Source organism: Conger conger, chromosome 11 (assembly GCF_963514075.1).
Source record: "Conger conger chromosome 11, fConCon1.1, whole genome shotgun sequence".
Taxonomy (NCBI): domain Eukaryota; kingdom Metazoa; phylum Chordata; class Actinopteri; order Anguilliformes; family Congridae; genus Conger; species Conger conger.
Genome location: NC_083770.1, coordinates 23,778,635 through 23,797,175, shown reverse-complemented (window position 1 = coordinate 23,797,175; position 18,541 = coordinate 23,778,635). Strand labels below are relative to the sequence as shown.

The 18,541-nt window shown below is 42.7% G+C and overlaps 1 protein-coding gene across 2 annotated transcripts in view; it reads right to left on the bottom strand.

Annotated features, from left to right (window-relative positions):
* Positions 1-18,541, bottom strand: part of LOC133141266 (LHFPL tetraspan subfamily member 2a protein-like) — a 45,204-nt gene that overhangs the window by 24,787 nt on the left and 1,876 nt on the right. Inside the window, exon 2 of one of the 2 annotated variants that reach the window (XM_061261756.1) lies at positions 1,313-1,366. The gene's annotated coding sequence lies outside the window, so the exon portion shown is untranslated. The remainder of the gene's footprint in view (positions 1-1,312; positions 1,367-18,541) is intronic. The other variant, XM_061261755.1, reaches the window with a different exon arrangement.

Genomic DNA, 18,541 nt, shown 5'->3' with positions numbered 1-18,541 from the left:
GAATGCAGGCGGACTCTAAATTAATTTATCCATTTCAGTCAATATAACAGCTGAAGTATAATAACAATCCAAAAAGTAGTATTGTGCTTGTTATTATTTCATGACCTTCCTCTTTGAAATTGCCTTTAAAAGTTACTGTGAACAAACTGACATCGGGCTGCCTTTTGTTCACATAAAACAACTCCTGCTTATTAGATGGGTTTTCCTACGTAGGTGACAAGTTGCATATAGACAGCTAGACTACACATATTTATGAAACTGGAGGGTACTTTATGGTTCTAAAGTAACATACATTTATTTTTTTACTGAAGATAATATACTCTTGTTCATATAGAAGTTTACTGTTATACAAAGGTAAGTGCAATGGTAACTCAACTCATCTGTAGCCAAAACAAAAGATCTTCTGTCTAGCAATGATTAAAAACCGTTGCTGAAAAATCAACACTTTGTATTTCAGAATATATTTTGTATATTCTGCCTGTCAGTTATGAGGTCATTAGACAGAGACACACTCTGGAGAAGTGCTCGTTAAACCTACCTTCTGCAAATCTGTTGTTTCTAGTGTTCTAGGTCCTGTATAATTTATTTAAGCTAACATCTGAAGCCATCTCATGGCGATGTGTCTATGTGGCAATGTGTTCTAGTCATACTGCAGCACCGATTAGAGAATGAGTTGCAATTCACAACTGTATTACTGACATTTATGTTTTTTTTCTTTAAGGTGGTAGCGCACTGGCAATACGGCGTCCTGCAGAACAATCAGCTGCAGAAAGTGATTATGCTGAAAGCTTTCAAACATTTACTTTGGCAGTTATCAGAAATGACTTTACATGTTTCACAGTATAGCACATAAAATGGCTGCTAGCTACCTCAAATTTAACTCTTGATAAAAAGGTTAAGATTTTAAAAGTGCACAATGAATGGAAATTAAAAAGTAAATTATGAAGACACCAAGACTACATAGGCTTATACAAAGAATATTGTGCAGATACTGATTTTTGTGCTCATGGTGGGTTAGTGTGCTGGATCATCATGCTCCACACTGATTGTAAACTTCTCCATTTTGTCCACTCGTGAGGAGAAACCTTCTAGTCGACAATTTATTAATCATTGTTCATAAAGACACCATATTAAGAATGGACTGTACTGTTCAGAGAGCATAGCAGACCACTACCTGTGGACCTTCATAAAATGAACTTCATTCATTATCTCATACACAGGCACAAACGCACACATGCACACACGCACATACACACACACACACACACACACACACACACACACACACACACACACACACACACACACTCACATACCAGCTTCTTCTGGAGGTTTCCACTCTTCAGGGTAAGAACACACTCCTGTCCTGCAAAAGCAATGACAAAAATCAAAGAAACGAAATTCTCAGAAAACCTTAAAACCCTGTTCTCATAGTTTTGGCTGAGAATCATGGATTTCATCATTTCCTGGCTTTAGTACAAAAGCTCTGCTTTCTTTGGTAATAAATATTTCCCTCCCAAAACTGTAAACTACCCTGGAGATCGGATGAGGGAGACCTCCAGTCCAGAGAATTTTCCACTGTGCATTTTTTATTCACGTATATAGACAATTGAAGGATGAACTAAATCCTTCTTAAATGTAAGAAACCTCTGGTAGTTTAAATGAGGTCCTATTAGACATGAGAATAAGTCCATAGAAGCAGTTTGTGATACACAACTTTACACTGTAGTGTCTCCTGAAACAGACCAGATCAGTTTTGAACAGGTAGTGTATGAGAGTTTGTCCTTATAAGGACTGAAAAACATTTTGCCTATAATGTACACAAAAAAAAACATGTGAATATGAAAGAGAAGACAATAACATCTGCAGAAGTGCAGAGTCACCATTCTTCAATCAGTGGGAGAGAGGTCAGCAGGACCCCAGCAGGAAGTGAACAGAGAAATGTTTAGGTGTCCAGCTGAGTGCCTGCAGCGAGCGGCTCTAATCTCTACATCACTGCTGGACTCCAACTCTGAACTCTGACCAGGCAACAAGCAAGCCAGCCAAAGTACAGATCTCTACCCTGACTAAAGGCCCTCACCACCAGCAAAGCCAAAAAACAAACAAAATAAAAACACCAAAGGAACATCCTGAGAGACCAGGGCCAAGGGAAGAGTTTAAGACAATGCGGTTTGTGAAGCAGGGGATGTGTGGGGTCCAGTTACACACAATAAAGGTCAGCAGGGACAGCGGGACACAAACAGGACAGGAAATATCTCCTTGAGTCCTACTTTCATCACTGTCACAACAACGGGCTGTTTGATGTCACCAAAAATATGACTTGCGACTCCTGGATGATGCTGTCCACACCAGTTATTAGCAGAAATGTTAAGATCTGTATGCACTGGATTTCACAAAGACCTACATGTCCATTCAGATCAAGCCCAGCACAATGACACAATGAACTGTGGTGGCCTTTGCTATATATTGCCATTTTATCACTTGGGCAAGAAGGTGATTTCTTGTGATAAAAATACAAATATTAAAAATGTGTGAGATCTTTTTTATATAGAGCCTGGGCTTATGGGTGATAGTCAGTGTTGCAATATTGCAGAAGACATATGCACATATCTGATGATATCTAGATAAACCTGAATAAAAATTAATAAAAGAAACTAACAATAAATAAATGTTCTATACAGTGGGAATTCAAGGTTGACTGAACAATGTGTCGGGAAGCAAATCCTATTGTGGAGGGAGCTTTCTGTACCAAGTCTGTACAACCTACACATTTCCTGCATATAGAGTTCCCCTATGGGAAATTGAATTCTTAGTGTTGTTTGCATTTACTTGCTTGTTCAGGGCTGCTTTCAAGTGCTTGGCATTCCAACAAAACAAAATTTTAAGCAGGAAATCATGCAGGTACTGCGTATGTATGAAATGGGAATTACATTTACCATAATGTAGTGCCACAACCATGTAAAATACTCTGGTGGATAGTCAGTTAGCTCAACTGGTTTATTATGTCCAAGAACAGCCTAAGGTGATCAAACCAAAGCTTATCTGCCAGCCTCATGCCCTTAATGTACGAGTGTGAGTAAAAGAAAAAAGTGGGAAAACATTTTGAATTCACTAATGAATTCATTTAGCTACAAGCGTATCTTTTCAAGATCATTGCATGCTATTTCTAGGTCTGAATTTATCCTGTTTATACCTCAAATAAACTGGTTTACAAAGTCACGCAGGAAGCCTGGTCCTGATCACACAATATCAGGTCGCCTAAAAAAATAAATCTTTTGTAAAGTGATACACACAACAACAACAAAATCAGCATTGTTAGAAGTCCAGTGGTTTTCATTTTCGAATCTTCAAAGCCAATATACCCAGCCAGCCTTGTCAAAGAACTGGCAGTCACGCTGGCAGGAAATGGACTAATTGAGCCTTGCAGGGGGGGACAGCGGTTCTGTTTGCAAACAGATTGAATGTGGACCTACGCATGAGGCCGTTGTGGCTGCTCAGAAACCACGTTGACTCCTCTTCTGTAATCACGCTTTTCAGGTCATGGGCCCCAGTAGATCCATATCAGCTGTGCTTTCATGGAACTCAGGATCTAATGCCCGAGACACTGCTTCCAGGCAAACTAACCTAAAAACACAAACAAACTGACATGGAAACTCAAATGTTGGCGAAATTAAACCCCTGAGATCGCCAGCGCAGAGAGTGATGTTGCCTCCCTGGCCTTGTTCAATAATGTGTAGATGAGATGATCCTTAAATCGAGCTCACATCACTGTCTATGCCCATCCCACTGCCCTACAGTGCCCTTTTATCAGCTTCTCCGATCGATGTGTAATTCGAGCACATCGGATACAATAACTTTCCCGTGTCATAGGAAGGGTACATTCCTTCTCTGGACCCGACTGTCTGAGACACATCATCCAGTGGGGCCTAATCAAAACACTCATCTCACATCTACAAACATACTCAGGGAAACAATGCTCAGTACACCGCTGGTCCAGGAGTATCACCTGAAGCAAATACAAGACTGAACATGATGATGATAAAAAATAAAACCACAACTGACAAAATGTGCTACACTGCAAGTGTCCATGATTTTTATTACAGTTTTTGCTCTTCTGATTTTACAGAATTTTGCTAAACAAAATTGTGAAGTTTGCTATATGCTGCTCTGGAATATTTAATCTGCCTGCCACATGAAAATAGCACCCAAATCCTGTTTCACAATCATATAAACATGTCTCATAAACTACTGTATATTTCTATAGTTAAATTGCTCAAACATATTTTTCCTGACTAGCTCTTAATCCAGCCTCCATTCAGAAACATACAATTAGATACTTCGCGATATATTAATTGATGAAATCTAAATGCTGCTATTACTGGTTTCTAATCGTATGGGGTCGGAAACTTGGTGTGAATCTATGCTGGGAATCTATGTTGTCTGAAAATGACCACAAAAGGTGATGGAACAAGACTACAGGTTAATACTGTTATTGTCCCCTTTAGTACAGCCACTGTTCATCCAGAAGCATCAAAGAGACCTGACTCACCATCTCAAAGTAATCCAACATGGACATTCAACATATCAAATGATTAATGAGACAAGGGTACTCAAAGGAATACAATAAAGGCTTTTTAAATTAACTATGGACTGACTTTGATCTTCAAGCAAAAAAAATATAATTCTTATTTTCCTTCATTCACATTCATTTCCTTTTAGAGAATATTATTTTGGGCTCATTAACCTTGGTTTTGGACATTAGAGGTGACTGCATTCTTTCACAGTGAACACGTTGACACATCTTGCTGGGTAATGACTTTGCTATGTCAGGGCTCAGACAATTTTTCATCCATAGTACCCTTCTAAAGAAACCTTCTAAAGGTCACAAATAAATGAAGGCTAGCAACGAATCTATTATTGTACTGTAAACAGAGACATAAAAACCCATATCTCAGAATTCTAACAAAAAAAAAAACATTTTGATGAAAGAACATTTTAAATGGGATATGACTCACACTCCTTTGGGCCTTCATCCAACCCTCGTGGACTGTATACAAAGCCAGAACAGTCATCCTAATTTAATATCAATGGTCCATCTCGGCTTGTTTAGGAATTGCCACATAAAGGATGCCTAATGTCTAATTACCTGGGTTCACTGCCATAATCGGCAAAGAATGGAGAAAATTGGTGAGTTGCAGCAACACTGATTCACACTTAAGTCACGTAGTGACTGCTAATGTTCTTTGACCTTTTCTTTGGTTTATGGAAGACCTGGATTTCACACATTACCCCTGAAGAAAATCCATGTTTGATTGTGAATTACAAATTCCTCAGACAGGATGGCACCTGGAGTCTCGTCAATGCCAGGCGACGAGCCTGGCTCTGGCACCATTGTTCTTGGCTTTGTAACAGAGCCTCTACTGACTCTTAGCACTGCACAGTTTTATTTGTATATCCATCTGGGCAGTGGGTAACAGCCTAAAATGAGAGGTCCATTCTCATGAGAACCTTCCTAATAGGTTTTTTAACTCGTTGGATTGCACGGTGTACAAATATCCCATCTGAAACTGGGACCCAGCCTGTGATTCCACCCATCTGTGTATTATCGTAACCCCCCCCACATTTTCATCCATCATGAAGCACGGAGTCTCAGTGTAAATAAATGGAGGCAGGGTGCTGTAGGGGGGCTCGTCTGGGATACCATGTTCCCTCAACTGTCCATCTCACTGAGGCTACAGAGACCTCCTCCACCCTCACAGGGAACATCACACCCTCCCCAATAACATGCAGCCAGGCCATACATCAGCTTTACAGCTGTTTGGGGTGGGTGTGGGTAGAGGGTCCCATGTTTCCAGGAATTGTATCACTAAATGGTGGCAGCAGCCATGTGGCAGAAGCTTCCAGAACCCACTTCCCATCCGGATCCTCCTCTTAGCTGGTAGAGATGACTCTGGGAATTCTGAAGGCGAGCCAGCTGTGGTTTTCCTCACCACAATACGATTCTGTACAGTGATTCTTTCGTTTTTTAGTTGCTTGCAAACAAGCCAGCAGGGATGACCTTCAACCCAGAATGCACCTCACTGGCTATTTAAGAAACTCTGGGCCTCAGAAATGTGAACCCCAATACGCTTTAGTGCAGGGAGACTCTCCCGTAATCCCGGAATGACAGGCCTGTATTTAGCTCCACAGGAAGAGAGGGCAGGACTAATGGGAGCAAAGTGGTGTTTAAGCGCACAGAACGAAACCCAAGGCTGCACCATTTCCTATTTTAACAGCTGCGAGAGCATCGTGTCATTTTTCTGCCGGTTAGTGCGAGGCCACTGACTGTACAGCCGCAGCCTGTGATCTGTGGATGTGTCTTCACTCCATCCCTGCACTTTACTCTCCCCGCTCACATGAATCCAGTCATCACATTCAAATCATATACGCTTCAGATTCTCCACATTCCACAACTGACCCATGTCACTTCAGCGCGCTCAGCCGCCAGTAATCCCATCATTCACCACCCCAGCGAGGTTATTCATAGACACATACGCTTGGATTTACAGAGGATTCATCCTCAACTGTGATTCAGTTAAAAGCATTCTTATGCCTCCTCATCTCACTCCACTGGCTGGCTGTTAAAGCTCACATCAGGTAAAGCCATGGCACTTTCAGTGATGAAAGGGCAGTAGTGGACCCACTCCATACCATAACATAACACAACACCATCCCATATTCAATCTTCAAGCACTTCACCCCGTACAGATCTCTCCGTTCTGCGACCTCGCAATCACAGTGCCTGTCTGTACTGACCTCAGAAACCGCAGCAGAATAACTGGCTTCTTCTTCCTACGCTGACTGAAGTCCCACCTCTACAAACTGCCTGTTCCCCTCCCATCCCTACCCTATGTTGTGTGAATTCTGGTTCTGAAGCTTGTGGTATGGGGTTATATTTACATGGATTTATGCATCTCTTCATAGGGCCTGCTATGGATGTAGCCTGCATGCCTTTAGCATTTAGCATGATGTAATGTAATTTAGCATGGTGAGCACACTCATCCAGCCGTGAGCTGGTTTGTATGTAGAAGAATGCATTAAACGTGTGGCTCCCTGGAATGCCAGTCACTGTTATGATCTGCAGACGGCAGTGGTGGTGCGGGAGGGGGGTTTGGGTTGGGGGGTGAGGGTGGGGGTCACGGCTCGATGTCAGAGATAGAACTCTCCTCCAGTGGAGCGGCTGTCTATCTGTGTTCCACATCGGCTGTGAAAGCAGCAGCCCAGGCAAGCAGACTGTTTTCCTCCCCGACCCAAACGCAGACACAGGGCAGTAATCAGGAGCATCTGACAGTCTGTCTTCACATGAAAAGAGAAGGAATGGGGGGTGGGTGAGCTACCACCGGTAACTGATGGTGGTATTTGTATTAGGAAGCAAGAGAAAACTGTTAGAACAGTTATCTATTTACTCTGAGATGACATTTCAAACTACATGACAGAAACATACCATTAAAATTAAGTTGAATATATATGCTACACAAGAATGATGTATTCCTCACGCACTCAAGAACAGATGCACAAAAACACTTGAGAAGTGCTTAAAATGGTTCACAAACACATATCTCAAAATACTTTTTCTGAAAAAGGAACAGCAAAATATTCCAACCTCAAATTGGTGTAATTTTAGGATAGAGGATATAGTGTCACCATTCTCTCCTGGAGCTGTTACACTGTTTAGTCTTCTCCTATTTAGGAGGGATTACAGGGGATGTGGCCACACTTCCACCCAAAAGGCTGAGAACACAGACATGATAAATGATTTTCCTGAGCGGAATAACTCTGGATCTGCAGACCCGGTAGCTCCATGACTGGCAAAAATGTACAGCTGCCATTATTTTAGGAACCAACCGGAATGTCGCTGTACTTTGAAGATCTTACCAGCTGCACTTAAAAGTGGAGAACTGGCCCTTCTCCGCAAAACCTCTGTATATTAACCTTGAGATTCCAACTTCTGCGGTCAGTTGGTCCTCCAAGAAGTAGAGCTGGTCATAGAACAAGAGGTGGGAACATCCAGGTAACGCTAAAGTAAGGTAAGGGCAGCTATATCCTCTTTCAGCTATTTCAGCTATAGGAAGTGTAAGGGTAATTTTCTTAATTGATTCTTAATTGACAATGTGTGTTAACATAAAGACAATCACATGATTACAAATAACCTTTTAGTGATAATCCTTATTACTATTAGACCACTTTCTGAATTAAGTGCTTACTATGAGTCTTTCTCTGTCTCTCTCCAGCAGACAGACAGCCTTAGACCTTAATGTCTCTGCTTCTCAGCTAGCACATCCTGGTCTTACAGCAAGGTCAGCAAGGTCAATAAGGGGTATTCAGAAGACAAAATACTGTTAAATGTTCGTGCCCAGCTTCATGTCTTTTTGTTTTGGTAAAGCACCCCCTTCTGGAAAAGTGTGTATAAGAGTCTTACTGTGTCTGATGCAAATCAGAAAGCCGGTAAGCTTTTCTTTTCAAATAAATACGAAAGTTAAACTCAAGTATACCTATCGTTGTTTTTACTGGGATCTGTTTCATCAGACGATGCTCACCTGTGAAATGTTAAAAAGGGCATTTTTTCCCTAGCAGAAGCTAATAATATACATAACATAACTAACACAGAGAAGGTCCAACCAGAGACCCACATGCCAACCCATTAGTTCAACCTCAGAGGAGCTCACAGGTTGGTTTATACTTACAGTCCTACATATACTGACACAGAATCTTTCACATAAGTCTATGATTGCCATCTGCTAGTAATAACATAAGGAGCATTATCATTGGCTGAGGGCTAGTCCAATCATTTTGTGCAATGAATCAACCTGACTTATACAATATGCACCATACACAGAAACCGTTTACATTCACAATGATGCCAATGGAAGTCTGGCTCTGACAAACAAATTAACCTACCTACGAGTCTTCCTACCTCCTTTGCACATCTATCTCATCTGTGTCTTGTGTTTCTAATTTTAGATCACTCAGGAAAGGACTTTTTGCAGGCACCTGCATTTTTATAAGAAATTATGTTTTATTATCATATTACCAATCTTAATGTGACTACACCAGGGCTCAGACCACCAACCTTCCAGGTCTCAGTCATGCACCTTAGCCACTCTATAGCACGCTATAGCACCTTAGATACCATTAGATTAAGATTAAGGTTCAGTCCTTACCACCTGTTAATGGATGAACGTTTACCCCATGCTCTTCCTTCAACAGTAGCAGTTACATTTGTCAAAACCACAATTGGCACTCTCCTATACCACCTACATGTCACATACTTCCCAGCATAGCATAAAGCATACTGGTATACCCCCTCAGTAAAAGTAAAAAGCAGCCCTACTACTGAAACAGCCCTGGACTCTAATGTAGGTCGTTGGGAGTCTCTTCCCCTCTGGCCCCACCCCGTTCAGCGTGAGGTCACCGGTCTGACTCACTGTTCCTGACCCGTCTCCTCAGGCTCACCGTGAGAGCGGGGCCGTGCCCGTCCGTCCGTGAGCAGCAGGATTTACAGCAGGGCTAAGAGGGCCAGAGTCAGGTAGAGCTCATCCTGCCAAACTCTCCGAGGCCCGGTAACGAGGCACAGATGTTCTCCTCCATCCTGCCTGCACAGTCCGCTCCGTGGCAGAGAGATGCTCCGCAATCCAAACAACCAGAGTAATTGAAGACATACTGCATGGTCTACGCTCAGTAAAGGAAGAAATTGTAACTCAACTATGCAGTCTTTCCGCCGAGACACTTTCTATGCCAGTTATGTTCGTTAATTTAACCCGCCAAGGTGCAAGATCACAAATATGTGATTAGAATGTTCCTTACTGAACATTCAAATGCTGATATAACAATCACTGCTGTTAACTAAAAGCAACACACACTTTTGAGAAGTGAACGTAAGTGGCAGTTATGAACAGATGCAGTTATTCAAGGCATTGCGTTGCATTCAGATGCACTGGCCTCATTCGGTGTCAGAGCCCAAACCACGGTTCTGCAGAGCTTACTTTCCTAACCAAGGCCAAACAGAGCCATTACAGAGCGCTTATTCAGGCCCAAACTTTTAAAACTGTCTGACTAATCTTCGCTTCCTTTTCAGCAATGCAGTCACTGACAGATTCACTGCCCCTGTGGCCTTCCATAGGTATGCTGCTACATATTTTTTCCAAAATCATGCACTCTTCTTAAAATAAAAACACAGACTCTCTGCCCCCATGAGGTCACTATACACCAGGATTTTCTGTAGACGGAGATGTTGATTGAGCTGCACTGTGGCTCTGTGTATTGAAAAACTCCCAATAGAGCACATACTGTATGCCTTAATTGAAATAAGTCTGCTTGTAAAATGTTATGGCTAATTTAAATGGTGATGTACATTATACTTCTATGACTGTATGGCAATGGAGTGGAAAGGATGAATAGTCAAGCATGGGCATCCACTTTGAGACAATCTTACAACTTACAATCCAACTCAATAACAATAATGTTGGGTTTTCACATAGCCATAAGCATCCATTTGCAGAATGTAACAACAGAGCATTTCACTGTGATTGCTCAAATCTTAGCTCTTGACTCCAAAGTAATGCTGATCAATTCAGATGCAGTTATGTTTGATCATATTGCTGCTGTCCCTACCAAAGAGGACAGAACTAAAGGCTGAAATAATTGAAGAGGTTGAATGTTTTTTTGGAATTGAATTGTGAAAAAATCCTCCATAAAAATGACTCAAATCCAGGCGGTGCTCTGCTGAGAGGAGATAAAGTCATTCACTCGCTCGTTTCCTGCCAGCCCAGGAGTGGGTGGAGATTCCTCCCTGTGTGAGTTTAGGCCCTCATGGGTCACGCTCAGGGGCTGGAGACGCTACGCCTCGCGACCTCAGCCCCCAGAATTCCCCCTGCCGCAGCCCCATCTGAACGCTTGGTGAGCAGAGCGTTGTGAGTGACATCACTCTCCCCAGCGCTCTGACATGGTAATTACTGTTTGAGGAGAGATCAGAGGTTTAAAATAAGCTCTCGGCCCGACTCTTGCTGTGCTCATGGGACAATTATTAAGCACAGACTCTGTCTGTATCTGTTTAAGGCACTACCATCCCCACAGTGTCATACAGATGAGGAGAGATTATACCTCTATCGTGCCTTCACCTCAAATCAGCGCACGTGCCCTATGACTTAAGAAGAATCACCTCTACCACACTAGTGTCAGTAAATGGCAGTATTCGTATTTGGAGGACTTACACTTGTTTGCTCCATAGAAACTGACTAACATACCCTTTTTAATATACGTCTGGGTTTACTTAAGTGAAGTGTGAATGAAAACGGCAATAAATACTTTATCATTAACAGACGATAAAAGAATCCTGTACCGGGCCTGTATAATGTACAGCAGCTGCTCTAGGAGGAGGAAACTGTAATTCACGCTCCTGTGTTTAATCTCAGAGGCTGAGCTGTTTCAGGGCCCAGACCTCCACAGCAGAGGGGGGAAGCGAGGTGTTCAGGGGCCCAGCTTCCTCCACCTGTACTTCACTATGCCCTCTGTACCCCTTTCTCCACCTGTACCCCATTATCCCCTCTGTACCCTTTTCCCTGCTGCATACTGCTGGAGGAATGAAGACTCACTGGCTTACATCACCCTGTACTTGCTTTAATTACTCACTGAAGTATACTGGAATACTGTATTCTTTAATTTTTTATACTCTTTAGTCTGTACTGTATACTCTTAATGTGGAACCTGAAAAACTACATATGCATACAACACAGAATGGCTCCTACATTCCTAAGATTTAGGCCTATATGATGTTATCTAGAGATACTTTTCTTCCCAGACATGACCCCCCTGTGTATATTTCGTGATTGGAAATCACGTGATTGGAAATGACTGTACACTGTGGAAAATGCAGAAGGCTGTGTATTCCATCCGCAGAATTAAACGCAGAATTAAAAGTCACAGATGTTTGTAGCAGTAGAATTAAATGCAGAATTAAAAGATGTGCATAGTGGTGGGGAAACCACTTCTAATGCTCTCTAGGTTTGGCAGCCTTGATGACTGGGAGTTACATCAAAAAAGGGCTTTCTAAAGAAAATCATATTACAGGCCATTCCAGCACAACAAACATTCTCTTTATGGCATTTCCACCCAAAAGTAAACTTCTATTTTTACATTTGATGATTATAATGATTTCCATGCATGGATGGCCATCTGGAGAAACTGGGGTAATCCCTAAAGGGCTGTGCATACCTTCAACTCCACAGTTATTCTTCGTCTTCACCTATGACAGGGATGTGTTTCATCAGATTTTCTTTTACACTGAATTGTTTAAAGCTATGAAAATAGATCACAAGATATAAAACACAATACCCCAAGGTGTTACAGAGTAATTCCAGTTTCCCCATCCATGTTAAACATTATAACTACAAGTTATATAGATTTACATTTAAATTGATTTTGTTCCTTTTAATTGAGATGCACAATACACTGTGCACCTCAAAGCATTGTCCTGATATCTTTGTGAGACTTTTTTGTGATAGATGAGTGTTCCAATAACAAAACTTTGAACACAGAAATTATGAACTGAAAATATTGCTTTAGCAGAATTGCTAAAGGCTATCAACAAACCTGTAAGCTAATAGAGGTGACCTGCCACAGCAGTGAGTCACACAGAGGTGGATCCTAAACCAGGCTGTAAACCTCTGACCAGCTGCAGAAACACAAACAGGGGCTCATCCAGGTGGCTTCCTCCCTGAGTTCACCTGTGGCCTCGGGGCCAATCACAAATCACCAGCACAGACAGGTAAACGGCCGGGTTGTTCTGAGAGAGCACCTAATCCAGCCCTACACTCATCTCATCTAACAGGTGACTCAACCACAGACGGGACCCCTGGGGAACTTAGGAAGGTTGATGGTGCTTTCTTTGTGGCAAAACCAGACATGAGTGATGCAGTAAAACAGCTGAGCTAATCACAAACCTCCGACCTCCCCCCCAAGGTTGCCTCCCCCGTAAAACCACTCTCCCCAGTCAAGGTCAAACAGGTCCTAATCCTCACCCTAATGCAGTCTTGGGACGTCTGGGCCAAAGCTAGACTTTAATGAAAGCTTCGGTCTTTAATAAACATCTCCTGAGGTCGCTAGCTCGGTTAAACCCCCGCCTATTACCTCTGCATTCTTTACATCATGTTCAGTCTTCCAAACAGGCAGGATGCAGGGCGGCCTTATCTGAAGGACACTCAGGTTTATTCTGCTCGGAGCCTGTCTGAGCCTGCTCTGAGATTGTATCCTGTGTGTCAGCATCGAGAGGGTCAAAGGCACTTTCCTAAACATGAAGTCCCATGAAGACCCAGAATGCTCTCTGCTCTCTGGAGAAGGGGAAAAGTTCAAGGGTTCGTTGTAGGGAAAAAAGGGTTCTTAGCCTGGGAGCTTTCACACTTCACACCTATGATAGAGGGTTACATAAAGAACTGAAACGGGTTTCTCTATGGAGATGAGCCAAAGAACCCTTTTCTGTGAGAGTACAGGTCAATCGCTGTTCTACGCTTTTGTTAATTCAGGAATGTCAGATAGAATCTGCAGAAAATTCTAAATCAATGCTTGGTCTTAATGGCTCTATTCCGCCTTTGTATTCTAGGTACAGAATTAAAGCATTTGCTTTCTGTAAAACCTGGAAGGCCTCAGTGGACAGTTTTACCAGCACTGACGATGAGTACTGCAGAACAAACGCTATCATTCTCTCTGAAGTGGAACACCTTTCACTGCAGGTTAATGTCAGCTGTCATGGATAAGAGGCACCGCAGGGTCCCAAGCAGACAATGTGTCGTAAAACCTTCGAAAACGAGCACATCATGCCATCTGACATGAAAGGACGAGCTACAAAGGGAGCAGGAGAGTGCTCCTCTGTGGATGGGTCCCAGATGTCTGACCTTTGCTGCAGCTGCCTGGCTAATTGTGGAAGAAAGTGCCTATCTTTACGGCGACTTTCAATAAAAGATGAAAACCTGGCCTTGTCCTCGCTGCTGTCTGGGGCGGCCCTATATCCCGAAGGAAGGTCACACAGAACTGAGGTCAAACACACTATGTTTAAATTGTATTCCCATCCCTGAGGCTGCACGCAACGCATTATATAAACGTTAACACTCAAAATGTACAGCACAGTACAATCATCAAACAAGTATCAGGTACTACAAACACAAACAATTGTTTACAGTGCAGCCATTTGCATTAGATATCATGTCTGCCTAAAGTATTTTGTGTGTTTATGGCATATGAAAATGTACTGTTAATATTATGACCGCAAAAGATTTGTGAACTAACAGAGCCTGGAGGAAGAATGAGGACAAACAAAGTCACACATCGAGGGGAAATGTAAGCAACTTCTCCAGGACAGGATGAGACCTATCCCCTTCCCCATGGAAAAATGTAAGCAGGTCTGATGTTAGAAGATAGAAGGGAAAACCCTGATAACTTCAAGAGGCTTCACTCCCATTCCAACCTGGGTGATATGCAGACATGGGAGGAGTTCAGCTTGATTATCTGATTCCAGGGAGTAGCCGACCTCTTGCAAACTAGTCACTGTACCTAATAATGATGTCACTCCACAAGTATCAGCAAGGTATTGGTTAGGTGTATGACACTGTAGATTCATATTTACTGGACTGGTATTGCTCAGAAGAAGCATCAGCTTTCATACCAACATTTGACACAAAATCAGATTACCTCTCTGCGTGGTATAGGGGCTCCTCTGTAATCTGAATAGGCGATTGAGTGGCCATCGAAATAAAAGGAGAATACGCTCCTAATGCAGTGCACCATCCTCAACCAGGGCCACTAACTGTCCTCAGGGCAGGAGATTACATTTCAGCCTTCCTGTCAGTAAAACGGCCACTTAGAGGTAGGCCCCTTCACATTCATTCTCAATGGCCAAAGAGATAGACTCACTATGAAAATGTCTGACATCAGAATGGGGGAAAAATCCTTCATGTAGGCTACTTACACTCCACCCAGTCATAGAACATGGGAGACTAATTTGGGAGATGAGCAGCTTCACCAGGGAAAGTGCACAGCTTTTGACAGTGACGCGTTGTGACTCACGGTTCAGCATTGGTGGGAAAACGGCAGGTGTGTTTATGAATTTAACAGCGTGTGGGAAACCATTAAAAGCAGTTTTATCACCACTGGCGTTCGGGAATATGACGAGGCAACACAATAAGCACTGCGCTGGGCCAGTTTGAACTGAACGGGGTTGCCATGACACCGAGAGAGCCATGCAGTAAACAACCAGCCACACAGCCTTTCACAGTAAAACAATGCGGCCTTCTCCATAACTGCCTTTCAACTGCCATTTCAATGGAGTCCTATTCACTAGCTAGCCCTCTCTGTGGGGGCAATTATACAGCCTTCCAATCCCGCTATTAAGAGGTAGATTCAGACCGGCAGCTCACAGTATACAGCATCTCTGTGAATGGAACAGCGAGTAAAAGTACTTATCTATATTCAACAAGCATTCAAAATGGAGGTTACAGATAATATGTAATCAGTTGGCAATCTGAGCTGAATGTGAGCTCTTGGCACTGATCCTCATTGACCAAAGTGGGCTTTGCATGAAGAATATAGAAGTTTACCAATAAAGTAGGAGTCTTGCAGAGGGGAGAAAATACATCTCAAGTGAGGTTGTGTTTCAGAACTATAATTATCAGGGCTTTGTGGCTGTCGGGCCTAATCTGCTGCTGTCTAGTAGTAGGACTCTTTGGCCTGGTATTTACATTTACATATATTTACATACAGCTGTGAGAGTTGACGCAGTTGACTGTGTAAGTGGTACAAGGTCAGCTCCACCACCATCAATTCAAGTCACCGCAGGTTTAAACCATCCAAGGTGTTCCTTTCCCAGACGACCGCGGTTGGGGAAAAAATTTGGCAAGTGTTCTGAGAGAACTCCCTGAGCAGGCTGTTGAGGAGATGGTTATTTTGATCCTTCTGCTATCTAGGCTCTTACATCTGAGAGCTTTGCTTCTTAACACACAGCTACTTTTTGTCTGATGTTTTTTAACCTCCAAGGCTGAAGCAGGTTTTTAATGTGATGGAGGCTGAATTTGTTTCACAGACAAACACAGAGTCTGGAGTGGTACTCTGGTGGTTTGGTTTGTTACTGTGTGCGATACGCCCCAATATCACCTGGGACTCCTCCCTCATGGCTACTTGTGCACTGTAGGACAAGGGCAAGAATGTCCCCAGACCAGCCTGGGCCAACCATCTGCACACTTTTGGCCAGTAGCCACGTTGAGACTTTCACTTCATTTGAGAACAATGTCTCGGGTTCTTGGAAAGGCCCAGCCGTTACGCTATTCTGTAATTAATGTGGGGTTTTGGCAGATGGGTTAATTTAATTAAAGGAAACAAGCGTCAGGGATTGAGTGGGGAGGGTTTTATGGGGATTTATAACCCAAACCCATTTGCTCTCACTGTTTTTTTTTTTGTATTATTGTAAGGCCTAATTAAAACATACACAACTGTAGTCAGCAGCCGATGGTTTAACTTTGAGGATCTACTTTTACATTCATGTCTGGCATTTTCTTGTTCCTGAAAATATTGTGCTGAACTACCCACAACTTAATGGACTGTTTCGGTCATTGTTATCATAACCTGTCTGGGCAAAACCAGCCACCACACTGAAATATTAGATGGACTTTGAACATTCGCAGCAAATATCTGAAATAGCTTAGCTTAAGAAGAATGTGTTGTAAGAACAACAATAATAAAAGCAGTGCCTTACAATTGTGATGGAAAAATCCGGAAGAAAACTGATTTAATAACCGCCTTGGGTTTTGTCATGCACACTGCAGGCTGTGGCTTAACCTTTCAACCAGACCTTAGTTACTGTTTAGTGGCCTGAACGCCCCCTCCCCTTAAACTCAATACAGAATGACCTCCTCTGGTGCTGTCCAGAGTAATGTGAGCTTCAGCTGTGCATAACAATGCAAATACCTTTTTTAAATTAACATAAATACTGGCCTAGATGAGAAAACTCCTCAGGAAGAGGACACAGGATTACCCCTTAGTGATTAAACTAACAATGCCGTGGCACAACATGGACTAAACAAAGGTTTAAGGTGCTGAGCCTATGGTCTGCTAAGACACCTAGACATTATAATAATGAACAATTTGGGCTTGAACTGGTTCTTGAACCACCAACCTTCCAGCTCCCAGTCATGTACCTAGGCCACCAGGCTAGATGCTGCCCCATTAGATTAGGCATGTAGTGCCTGTTGATTAACAATATTTTATTTTATATTCAATAAAAAATGGAGAAAAGGCCCCATGCAAGGAGAGTGTATCTGTAACAGGAGCAGAATAGTTCTTTTTTAAACTATTCTGTAAGAAACAAGATTAAAGAGCCATCCAGCGTAACTGGCCTCCGAAAATGCCAAGCGAAAATGAAGACGCTTTTACTCCACTCCACAGCCCGGTAATGAGCAGCTCAGTGTTCCCAGCCTGTAATGACTGAGGCTTATTTTATTTCAGCTGTTTTACGGGTCCAGTGGAGCAGAAGTATATTGGCTCTTGCCATCGTGGTGATGACCTGCAACCCACATAACTTCAGAAAGATCTTTCATAAACGAACTCTTCCTTGCTGAGGAGAACAATATTTTCTGCATAATTTAAAAAAGCAAGTCAAACAAATGAATATTCCAGAGATATGAATACTAAACATGCAAGACCAGCCTTTCATGATCTCAAGACATAGAAACTTGACATTTTCTACATACAGCCCAACAAAAATAACAGTACAGCACTTTCTGATAAGAGATAAAGCATACAGTAACAGGACTTTCACTCAATAAATTAAAATTTAAATGGGCATCCCTGCAGGCTCCTAATAAACTTGCTTCAAAATAAAATAATTTATTATTTAGCTGAAGCTTTAATCCAAAGCTATTTACAGTTGATCAGCCTAATCTAATCAACTGGGGCTGGGATCCGCAAGGTCGGTGCTTCCCGAATCCTGGTGTAGCCACAATAAGATCCGCACAGCTGTTGTGCCCTTGAGCAATGCCCTTAACCCTGCATTGCTCAGGGGAGGATTGTCTCCTGCTTAGTCTAATCAACTGTACGTCACTCTGGATAAGAGCATCTGCCAAATGCCATTAATGTAATGTAATGTAATGTAATCAACTGTATGCAGGGTTAGGAGCTTTGCTCAAGGGCCCAAAAGCTGCACTGATCTTATTGTGGCTACACCAGGGCTTGAACCACCAGCCTGGTTAAGGTTCACAGTCGCCCGTCAGTATGCAGGTCAGGTCTTAAGCACTGAAAGAGACACATTTTCCTAAGGGGCAGCAGATGTCCTGCGATAGTGAGCTTCAAACGCACAATCAAATCCACAATGAGACAGAAACATGCAACAATCTATAGAGAGAAGACCAAGGGCCACTGCTGCTGCTGATGGACAGAGGGTGGGGCCAAGTGGATTCACAAACACACACACACACACACACACACACACACACACACTCACACAGTCAATGCATTCAGTTAAGAG